The 9,443-nt window shown below is 37.3% G+C and overlaps 1 non-coding gene across 1 annotated transcript; it reads right to left on the bottom strand.

The window, feature by feature from the left end:
* Nucleotides 1–7,148: 7,148 nt before the first annotated feature.
* LOC115063536 lies at nucleotides 7,149–7,312 on the bottom strand. Its single transcript, XR_003843386.1, has one exon. It is a non-coding gene; the product is annotated as a U1 spliceosomal RNA (small nuclear RNA).
* Between the last annotated feature and the right edge of the window lie 2,131 nt (nucleotides 7,313–9,443).

The raw sequence follows: 9,443 nt of genomic DNA, 5'->3' as shown, positions 1-9,443 counted from the left end.
CTTTTTATTACTTTTATTTGAATAAAGAAAGAGAAATAAGGTGAAGTTTGGTAGATAGTGAGGGGGGGCATGGATAATATAAGAGAATAAAGAATAAGACCAGAATATCTTAAGTGAGAAAAGGGGCTTAAATTTAAAAAACAAAAACAAAAACAAAAAACAACAACAACAAAAAAAACTGATCAAAATGGGATCAGGGAGAAACATGGCTTCAGAAAACCATGGAAAAGAGATCCAGAAGTCCACAGTTGCCTGTTTTTACTTTAAGACTGAGTTTACAAAGCAAAACATGGATTGTTGACTTCTTTGGAACTTTGAAATGAATCTCAGCCCCTCCCTTTCTGGCATCGTCTCGCCGTGCCATCCTAGTACAGTGCACAAGGCTAGCAGAGCTTCAACCTAATCCTCTAAAGGGCCTTATATTTGCTGTGGGGATTGGAACAGTGAAAATAACATAGGCTACTAATATTTTAAATGAGTTATGGAAGCTCTTTACCTTGCATCAGAAATGTCAGCTCTGACTAAAGACATGGAGTCTTACATTTAAGGTTGCAAGAAATTAAGCAGACAGAAAAGTACTGGGATTGCGTTTGTCTGCATATTACTAATATGAGCTTGTACAAGGCTATGCACAGGAGAGAGATAGCACTAATTTCTATTTTATTTTTTTGAGGAATACCAACATCTATTTCTTCTTGCACTACTTTGAACAATATTTTCAACCTTGTATTGCCATCATTCTTGTGCCAAAAATTTATGACTGAGATTGTGTTGGTTCACTTCCAGTTCTTTTCCACGTTGTTACAAACTTCAGAATTAGATTTTAAATGTCAACAAAATGACTACAGAATGCCATTGTGGATGAGATGAAATGAGATCACATTGTTAAAACTGAAATTTTTAGAATATTGACATTTCCTATCCATAAACATAAAGTTTCCTATCCATGAACATTAAAATTTCAAAATGAACTTACACTTTATCCATTTATAGGAGAGCAACAGATATTTTATATTAGCTTTCAAGTTTTTGCTAATAGTTTAATTATCTCAACAGAAAAGTAGTTACATTCTAAAGGACAAAAAATCATAACCTGGGACTGAAAAGATGGTTCAGTGATTAAGTTATATTTTAAGAAAGACTTTTAATCACACATTTTGAAAAGTTGGGTATAGCATAGTCCGAAACAAAAATTTATACATTTAATCTTGACCCACAATTGAATATAGTCCTCATCCCTCAGGGGAAAAAAACAAAAAACAAAACAAAAAACAAAAAAAATAAAAACAAAACTTCTTTTTGTAACAGAAAACACGAGAGAACAACACAACCAATCAAAACTCAGAGCAATGGTGTCCACGGATAGATCAACAGAACATGCCAACACTAAGTCTTGGAGACCATTTTAGAAGTTAGAGTAAAAAAGAGTATGATATGAACCAAAGGATCAGGAAGTTTGTTCTCAGATTGTGTCACCTTCTAATGTCAGAGTCTCACCATTGTGACTGCAGGAACATGGGCTGAACAAGACCAACACAAAGGAACATACCAGATTTTGTGGAGAAAATCCCACAAGGCTTCAGCCTCACGAAAAGAATTACAGGCAACTGAGAAAAGCTGGGAACAGGTAGGGTGGTCCTCACCAGGAAAGGACACACCAATCAGTTGTCCAGTGGAAAATTTTGAACCCTGAGAATACTCATATGTGTAACATTATATAGACTGAGCAGGTTATATTTAAACATTTGTATATTATAATATATAATCCATGTAATAACAGTTAATGAAAAAAATGATCAATTTGTAAAAGAGAAAGAATGGATATATTGTAAGGTTGGAATGGAGAAAGCAAAGGGAGAAGTGATATAATGATATTAAAACCTCAAAAAATTAAATTTGGATGTTGAACTGTTTATATTTCCTATCTTTTTTGCTATCAGTTTTCATAAATTATATACTTCAAGAGTTCTTCCTTTGCAACTTCTTCATTTATTAATATAAATATTTACCAATTGTCATTTTAAAAGTAACCCATAAATATAATATATTATGTTAATGTTATTCAGTAAAGCATTTCCTATCTTCCAGTATAATTTCTTTTATCTAGTGAGTACTTTCTTTTTTTTATTTTTATTGCTTTGGTTATTAATTATTGAATTTTATTTCACTGTGTGATTTAGTTCTTAGTTTGATAGAGTTAATATTCAGAATAAGGTAATTTTTACTTATGCAATTAGTTTTGGTTGATTGATTGATTGATTGATGAGTTTCCTTTCCCTCCACTCCTCTTCGCCTCACTCTACATTCCTTTCCCTAGATCTGGCCTCTTCAGTTTCCTCTTCACATAGGAGCAGGCCTCCAAGAGATCAAAGCCAAACAGTACAACACCAGATACAATAAGACAAGGAAAAAACCCTCTTACTGAGGCTGGGCAAGGCAACCCAAGAGGAGGAAAAGTCTCTCAAGATCAGGCAAAAGAGTCAGAGAAACATCCATTCCCACAATTAGGAGTCCCACAAAAACACCAAGCTGACAGGCATCACATACACAGAGGACCTGATACAGACCCATGCAGATCCGTGCTTGCTGCTTCAGTCTTTGTCAGTCTATGTGACCCTAGTTAGTTTGTTTCGTAGGCCATGTTCTCTTGCTTTCCTCCATTGCTACTGAACTCTATAATGTTTCCTACCTCTACTCCATACATTCCTTAGTCTCCAAGGGGAGAGACCTAATGGGCAATTCATTGAGACTCTCTCTACACAGTGTCTGGCTTTAGGTCTCAGCACTTTCTCCTATCTGTTCCCTGCTGATGAAAGGGGAAAGCACTCACTGATCTATAAGTATAGCAGAGCATCACTAGGAATCACTTCATTGACGTTTTTGGCTCTATCCTAGGTCTTCAGCTTTCAAATTTCCAGTTCCTGGCCATCCAGGCAGTATAAGACATAGATTTTTTGTGGTGTAGGTCTCAAGTTAAACCAAACATTGGTTGGATATTCCCACAATTTTTGAGTCACCATTGTCCCAGCACACCCTATATGTAGGATGAATTGTGGAGAGTTTTATGACTAGTCTGGTGTTCGGGTCTCTTTTCCTGTCACCTTCTTGTGCCAAAGAGATCAGACTATAGGGACAAGGCTCCATGCCCACATAGGTTCCACCTCTCACCATTCAGTGAAGTGTGTGGATGCTGTCCTTAGCAATGGAGTTCACACTGTTAGTTTTAAGAGACTAATCTCTGTCCTAGCATTAGTCTAAGGTTTTAGGGATTTCCTGAGGCTCCCTCGGCCAACCACTCAAAGGAATGCAACCCATTCCCACCACCAAATCCTTGTCTGGGTACCAAAGATTCCTTATCTTCCATTATGAGGAGTCTTCACTAGAGTTATTGGTAGAGATCCAGGGGGTTTCCACTGCACTAGGGTTCCACACACCTCTACAATGCTCAACAATTCCAGCTGCCTCTCCCTGAATTCTCTTCCACTATCCTTTCCCCATTCTTCCCACTTCTTTTCCCCAACTGCTGCCAGTCTTCCTCACACCTGTCAGAATGGTTAAGCTCAATGACACGAGTGACAGCTTATGCTGGTGAGAATGTGGAATAATGGGGACACTCCTCCATAGCTGTTGGAAATGAAAACTTGAAGAGCCTCTATTCAATATGATGATCCCTCAGAAAGCTGGGGAGCAACCTACCTCAAGATCTAGCTATACCACTCTTAGGCATATACAAAAAGGACACTATATCTTCTTTTTATCTTTTTTATTAGATGTTTTCTTCATTTACATTTCAAATGCTATCCCCAAAGCCCCCTATATCCTCCCCTGCCCTGCTCCCCAACCCACCCATTCCTGCTTCCTGGCCCTGGCATTCCCCTGTACTGGGGCATATGATCTTCACAAGACTAAGGGCCTGTCCTCCCATTGATGGCCGACTAGGCCATCCTCTGCTACATATGCAACTAGAGACACAGCTCTGCAGTGGGGGGTACTGGTTAGTTCATATTGTTGTTCCTCCTATAGGGTTGCAGACCCCTTTATCTCCTTAGGTACTTTCTCTAGCTCCTTCATTAGGGGCCCTGTGTTCCATCCAATTGATGACTCTGAGCATCCACTTCTGTATTTGCCAGGCACTGGCATAGCCTCACAAGAGAGAGCTATATCACAAGGATACTTGCTCGACTCTGTTCATTGCAGCTTTATTCATAATAGCTAGAAACTGGAAACCAACTAGATGTCCCACAATTGAAGAATGGATAAAGAAAATGTGGTATATCTACACAATGAAGTATTACTCAACTGTTAAAAAAAAATGACATCATGAAATATGCAGGGAAATGGATGCAACAAGAAAAAATAATAAAAATAAAAATAAAATAAAGCAGGACAGTATCCTGAGCAAGGTAATTCAGACCTCGCAGAACAAATTTGGTATATAATCATTTATAAGTAAGTATTACCCATTAAGTAAATGATATCCAGGCTATAATCTGTAGACCCAAAGATGGTAGGTAAAAAGGAGGCATCTCAGAGGGATGCATGGACTTCTGTGGGAAGGGGAAATAGAGGTCCATGTAATTCATACATATTCTATAGCGTTCTGCAACTATATTCTTTGATCTCTACTGGTCCATCAGTGTCAGTTGTTTATCATGTTTGGTGTTGCATGTGTCAATTGTTTTTTTGAATTTGTAAGGATGGTTTTATAATTTGTCTTCATGTGACTATGGATTTGACTTCTTTTGCTTTAAACCAATTATTTTGCATTTCACACTTTGAAACTATCAGAATTTTTGTTGAATCATAGTAGAAGAAAACACAAACCTACTTCATTTTTGGTCTCTGTTAAGTGGCTACTCTTGAGAATAGCCACTCAAGAGAATTCTCTTGAGATTTTGTTTCTGGTATAAATTGTTTCCACCTGTCAGAGTAGGCAAGAAATTAAAACCCTGATCCCAAGAACCCATTTCTCACCACCTCATTGCTATTGGTCGCAATATTTTGCATATTGCAAATATGTAATAAACATTTATAGTTTCAACAGTTTTAGACCAGCACAAACATTACAAGAATGCCAGTTTCACAGAAGAAGGGTAAATAAGGAAGCTGAAGAGCTGATAAGGAATACTTTTATTAGTTATTTACCTAAAAATAAATAAAATGCATGAGTCTCTCTCTCTCTCTCTCTCTCTCTCTCTCTCTCTCTCTCTCTCTCTCTCTCTCTCTCTCCACCCTGTGTGCATGTGTCTTTGTGTGTATGTGCGCGAGCGGTGTGTGTGTGTGTGTGTGTGTGTGTGTGTGTGTGTGTGTAGTTTAAATGAAATTTTCCATTCATTGTTGATAATCTTCTCAAGACAAGAATCATAGAGTGTACAAAAAAAAACCAAACCAAACCAAACCAAACCAAAACCCTTATATCAGGCATGAGAATCTCCTGTTTGAGTTTGTCGACAAAGGGCACAGGACTTAGAAGAATTAAGCAATATTTGACTTCAAAACATCTTCCTTAAGGATTAGCTTTCATGGCACAATAAAGTGACATGTAAGCTTCCAAGGAATTAAAGCAATAATCCTACCCAGCCATGATGCTTTTGGACCACCGCAAATAACAGCATGGCACCTCAATCCTAAGGGACAGTAGTGGCATTCCTATCTGGCTTTGACCCATTCATCAAGAGAGAAATAATTTCTGGAACTTGAATGCAGAAAAACACCTGGGATTAATGAGGTCACCGATGTTGGAGCAGAGCCTAAATGTTTATTCTTATACCCACAGGTTAAGGGTAGCTCTCACATCTCATGAAAAGACTCCTCTCATTGGAACAAAGGGAAACTATTCCCAAAACATTACAAACAATCAAAATGTAGAGGAAAGGTGATTGTTGGATTTCAGCCTCAAACCATGCATCGAAGTCTCAGGGAACATGACAGCAGAGGAGGCAAAAAGATTCCATGACCCAGAGAATCAGAAAACCTGCTTCCAAATTGCATTCGTAGAAATTTCAGGAGGGCAGTTTCAATAACTTGTCTAAACAAGAAGTGGACAAAGATTACACCAATAGACACATTACCAAGGAAGGGACAAAGCTCATGAGTCCTCAGAGTTAAACCGAGAATACAGGGAGATAAGGAATGCTGAAAGTAAGAAGTAGGGTCTCTGCCAGAGAAGAGACCTCTTCCCCAGCTGGTTATTTAACATTAAGTGGTCAGTCCTGAAGTCACATGCAACCACATAGTCTTTTAAGGACTGAGCAAATTGTACTTATAGAAAATGAAGCCCCAACTTTGAGAGAGAGCACGGGAGGCTACACTGATTGGAAAGATTTTCTCAGTGATGAATATAAGAGCCTGAAGGAATTCATTACTTTACAATTTCTTATTTTTAGGTCAGATAGATCCCAAGTGTTTTGAAGTTCTAAAAAGTTATAATTTTGATATCTGCATTAATTTGGGTTAACAAATATATACTATCACCAATTTCTTTACTTATATATGGTATCTTTTTCTCTATGAAAAGAGAATTTTGCAGAACATTGTCTAAGACATAGGCTAAACCTCACAAATACATGAGTAAAGCTAATTACTGTGGCCCACATGTTGTTGCTATTCCGAAAATTTGGGTTTTTAAAACAATAATAAGACACTTGTTTTGCAAAGGGAGAAAACTGATAAATAATGAATAATTTTGTTTTTCAAGATACTCTCAAAGTTGTTTGACCAGGTTCTGAATTATCTTGTTTAAAATTCAGTCATCATAGATTTGGATTTTTGAGAGAGAGAGAGAGAGAGAGAGAGAGAGAGAGAGAGAGAGAGAGAGAGAGAGAGAGAGAGAGCAAGCTAATATTTGTACCTAATATTTGTAAACCTTGTGCTGGTTCTACAGAATCATAAATAAGCAATCTTATTTCAATTAATTAATTTTTTTGCTACAATATCTATATGTATTTTTGGGACAATGTGATGGTTTAATCCATAATGTGTTGGATAATGGTCAACTGAAGATATTAAGCATATGTTTCATCTTCAAATGTCATCTTTTTAATATTTAATTTTAGAGATTTTATTATAACACTTGCAAGTAAGTAAAAATATCACATATAAAAATCATTTCTTCTTTAGGTCATATTGACTTTTTTTTTTTTTTTATTCAGGGGAGAGCGCGAACGTAGTCCCCTACTACCACAAATTATGCAGTCGAGTTTCCCGCATTTGGGGAAATCGCAGGGGTCAGCACATCCGGAGTGCAATGGATAAGCCTCGCCCTGGGAAAACCACCTTCGTGATCATGGTATCTCCCCTGCCAGGTAAGTATTCATAATGACTTTTATTGAAAGTAAAAAAAGAAAAAAATAAGAGTCTATATTTTCAATTCTTGGTGGTAGAAACCGTAAAATTTTTCCTTCTACTTTAATAAAACTCATAGCATATTGTTAATGTATATAGTTACTCTAGATTGAATAAGAACACCAGATCTCAATTTTCATATCTAGTTGTAACTTAATACCTGTCAATCAAGTTTTTCTACTTGTATATCCCTGCCCTCCACTAGCCTTTGGTAACTACTGCTATTCTAACTACTGTGACATCAATTTCTGCTTGTGAATTTACAAATGGCTGATACTCTCATAGTCTGTCTTTGTCAGTTCCCTATTCATCCACGTGCTCTAACACTTTCTTTATACATCCATCAGTTGATGAATATGTAAACAGTTTTCACTTCTTTGCATTATTTACAGTAGTCTTTACTTGAAAGTAGAAGTGTCCCTGATACACTCATTTTAATTATTTTTAAAACTGTATCTACCACTTGGATTTCTGGCTCATGTCATCTTCTATCTCCCTAAAGCAGGGAGCAAACCAGCTGAATAGATTCCATGGAGCCTGTGTCCAACCAGGAATGCCGTAAGTGTTGTAGCTCTTAGAAAAGAAGCAAGGGAGTTTGGAGAGGCCTAGGCAGGGCAGGCAGCTGGGGTCTCTCATCTGCTGTGGTTTTGGCAGCAGTGATGGCAAGAGTCAGGCGGGTTCAAAGTCCACTGGTGAATACTTGCCTCGGAGAGAGTACTCCTCCCAAGTGTGACGGTTCAGTAAAAACAGTCACTCACAGATGATCTTCAGTGGACAAGGACTTCATAAGCCTTGAGGAGTGGGTGGGATTTAGGAGTGTTTCCTCTTGTCCCAGTTTGGGATGTGAGTGATTCTTTATTTGCCTGGGGAAGGATTGCAGGTGTTTTTGTTACATGACTGACTGCCATGGTCCTCTCAATGGGTTGTCATGGTTACTTGTCCCAGAGCATGTACAGACAGGGATAGGGAACCTCTGGGCTCATGCTGATCTCAAGTCTCTGAAATCCCCCACATTCTGAGCTCTCTTAACCTCACCAGTTCTTATGCCTGTCTGGTAACAAGTTCCCACATGTTGTATAGGCTCGCATGGTGGTTTTGTTCTTAATTTAAAAAAAAAAAAAAAAAAAAAGCACTGTGTACTATTTTCTATGGAGTGTAGTAGTTTAGTTGGTGTGCGATTTCTAGTTTTCTACATCTCACGGGCACATTTTGGCTTTTGGTATTTTTGATGATAGTCCTTTGAACTGGAGCAGTTAACTCACCTCATTTTTGATTTCTATTTCTTTGATGATTAATGATGCTGGACATTTCTTCACGTGATAGCTAGAGTGTCAATATCTTCATTAGAGAAATGCCTTCTAATGCCTGCAATTCTTGAGAAAACAAAGTTGTATTTCACAATATAGGCCAAATCCAAGAAGTTAGATGGGATCTAGATAAAGGCATAGGACCTGCAATAACATTACTTTTTAAAATATAATACATATATCAGACATCTTGATAGGTCAAGGCAGATCTGAATATTCCTAACTGTAAGAAAATTTTCTATTAGAAAACACAGTCAAAAAGCTTTCCAAAAGTATGTTGCAGCACCATCTAGCAAAAGCCTAGTGTATTTACATCACAAACTGTTTGTTCTGTATCTGATAGTGAACAGGTTTTGCAAAATTTATTCAGTCATGGAAATTACAGTTTAGAACGCAGGAAAAAAAAAACGCCTGAAGGTAACTAATTAGAGATAATTCCACATTCATACTATTAAATACAACTTATTTTTATGTCGCTATGCATTAACAGAAAGTGTGCATATTTTTTCTTTTTAACAAAATTCCTTGAGTAGCTTTTTAATATTGTGTATTAGTATTTGATATTGCCATTTGCTTCCATTTCGTTGGTTTATGGATAAAGTTTAGAGCCACGTGTCCTATGTGTAGGCATTGTGGTAAAATTGAAATTAGTGAACCAACTTTTTAATTACTTTTTAATTAGTTTATGTTTTCAGATAGAATCATATAATGTGGCTTAAGCTGACACCAAATTTTCATGCTTTCTGCATTCTCTTGAGTGATAGGTTTACAGGCACATGCCACCATGTCTGG

Source organism: Mus pahari, chromosome 2 (assembly GCF_900095145.1).
Source record: "Mus pahari chromosome 2, PAHARI_EIJ_v1.1, whole genome shotgun sequence".
Lineage (NCBI taxonomy): Eukaryota > Metazoa > Chordata > Mammalia > Rodentia > Muridae > Mus > Mus pahari.
This window is presented reverse-complemented; position numbering and strand designations above follow the sequence as displayed.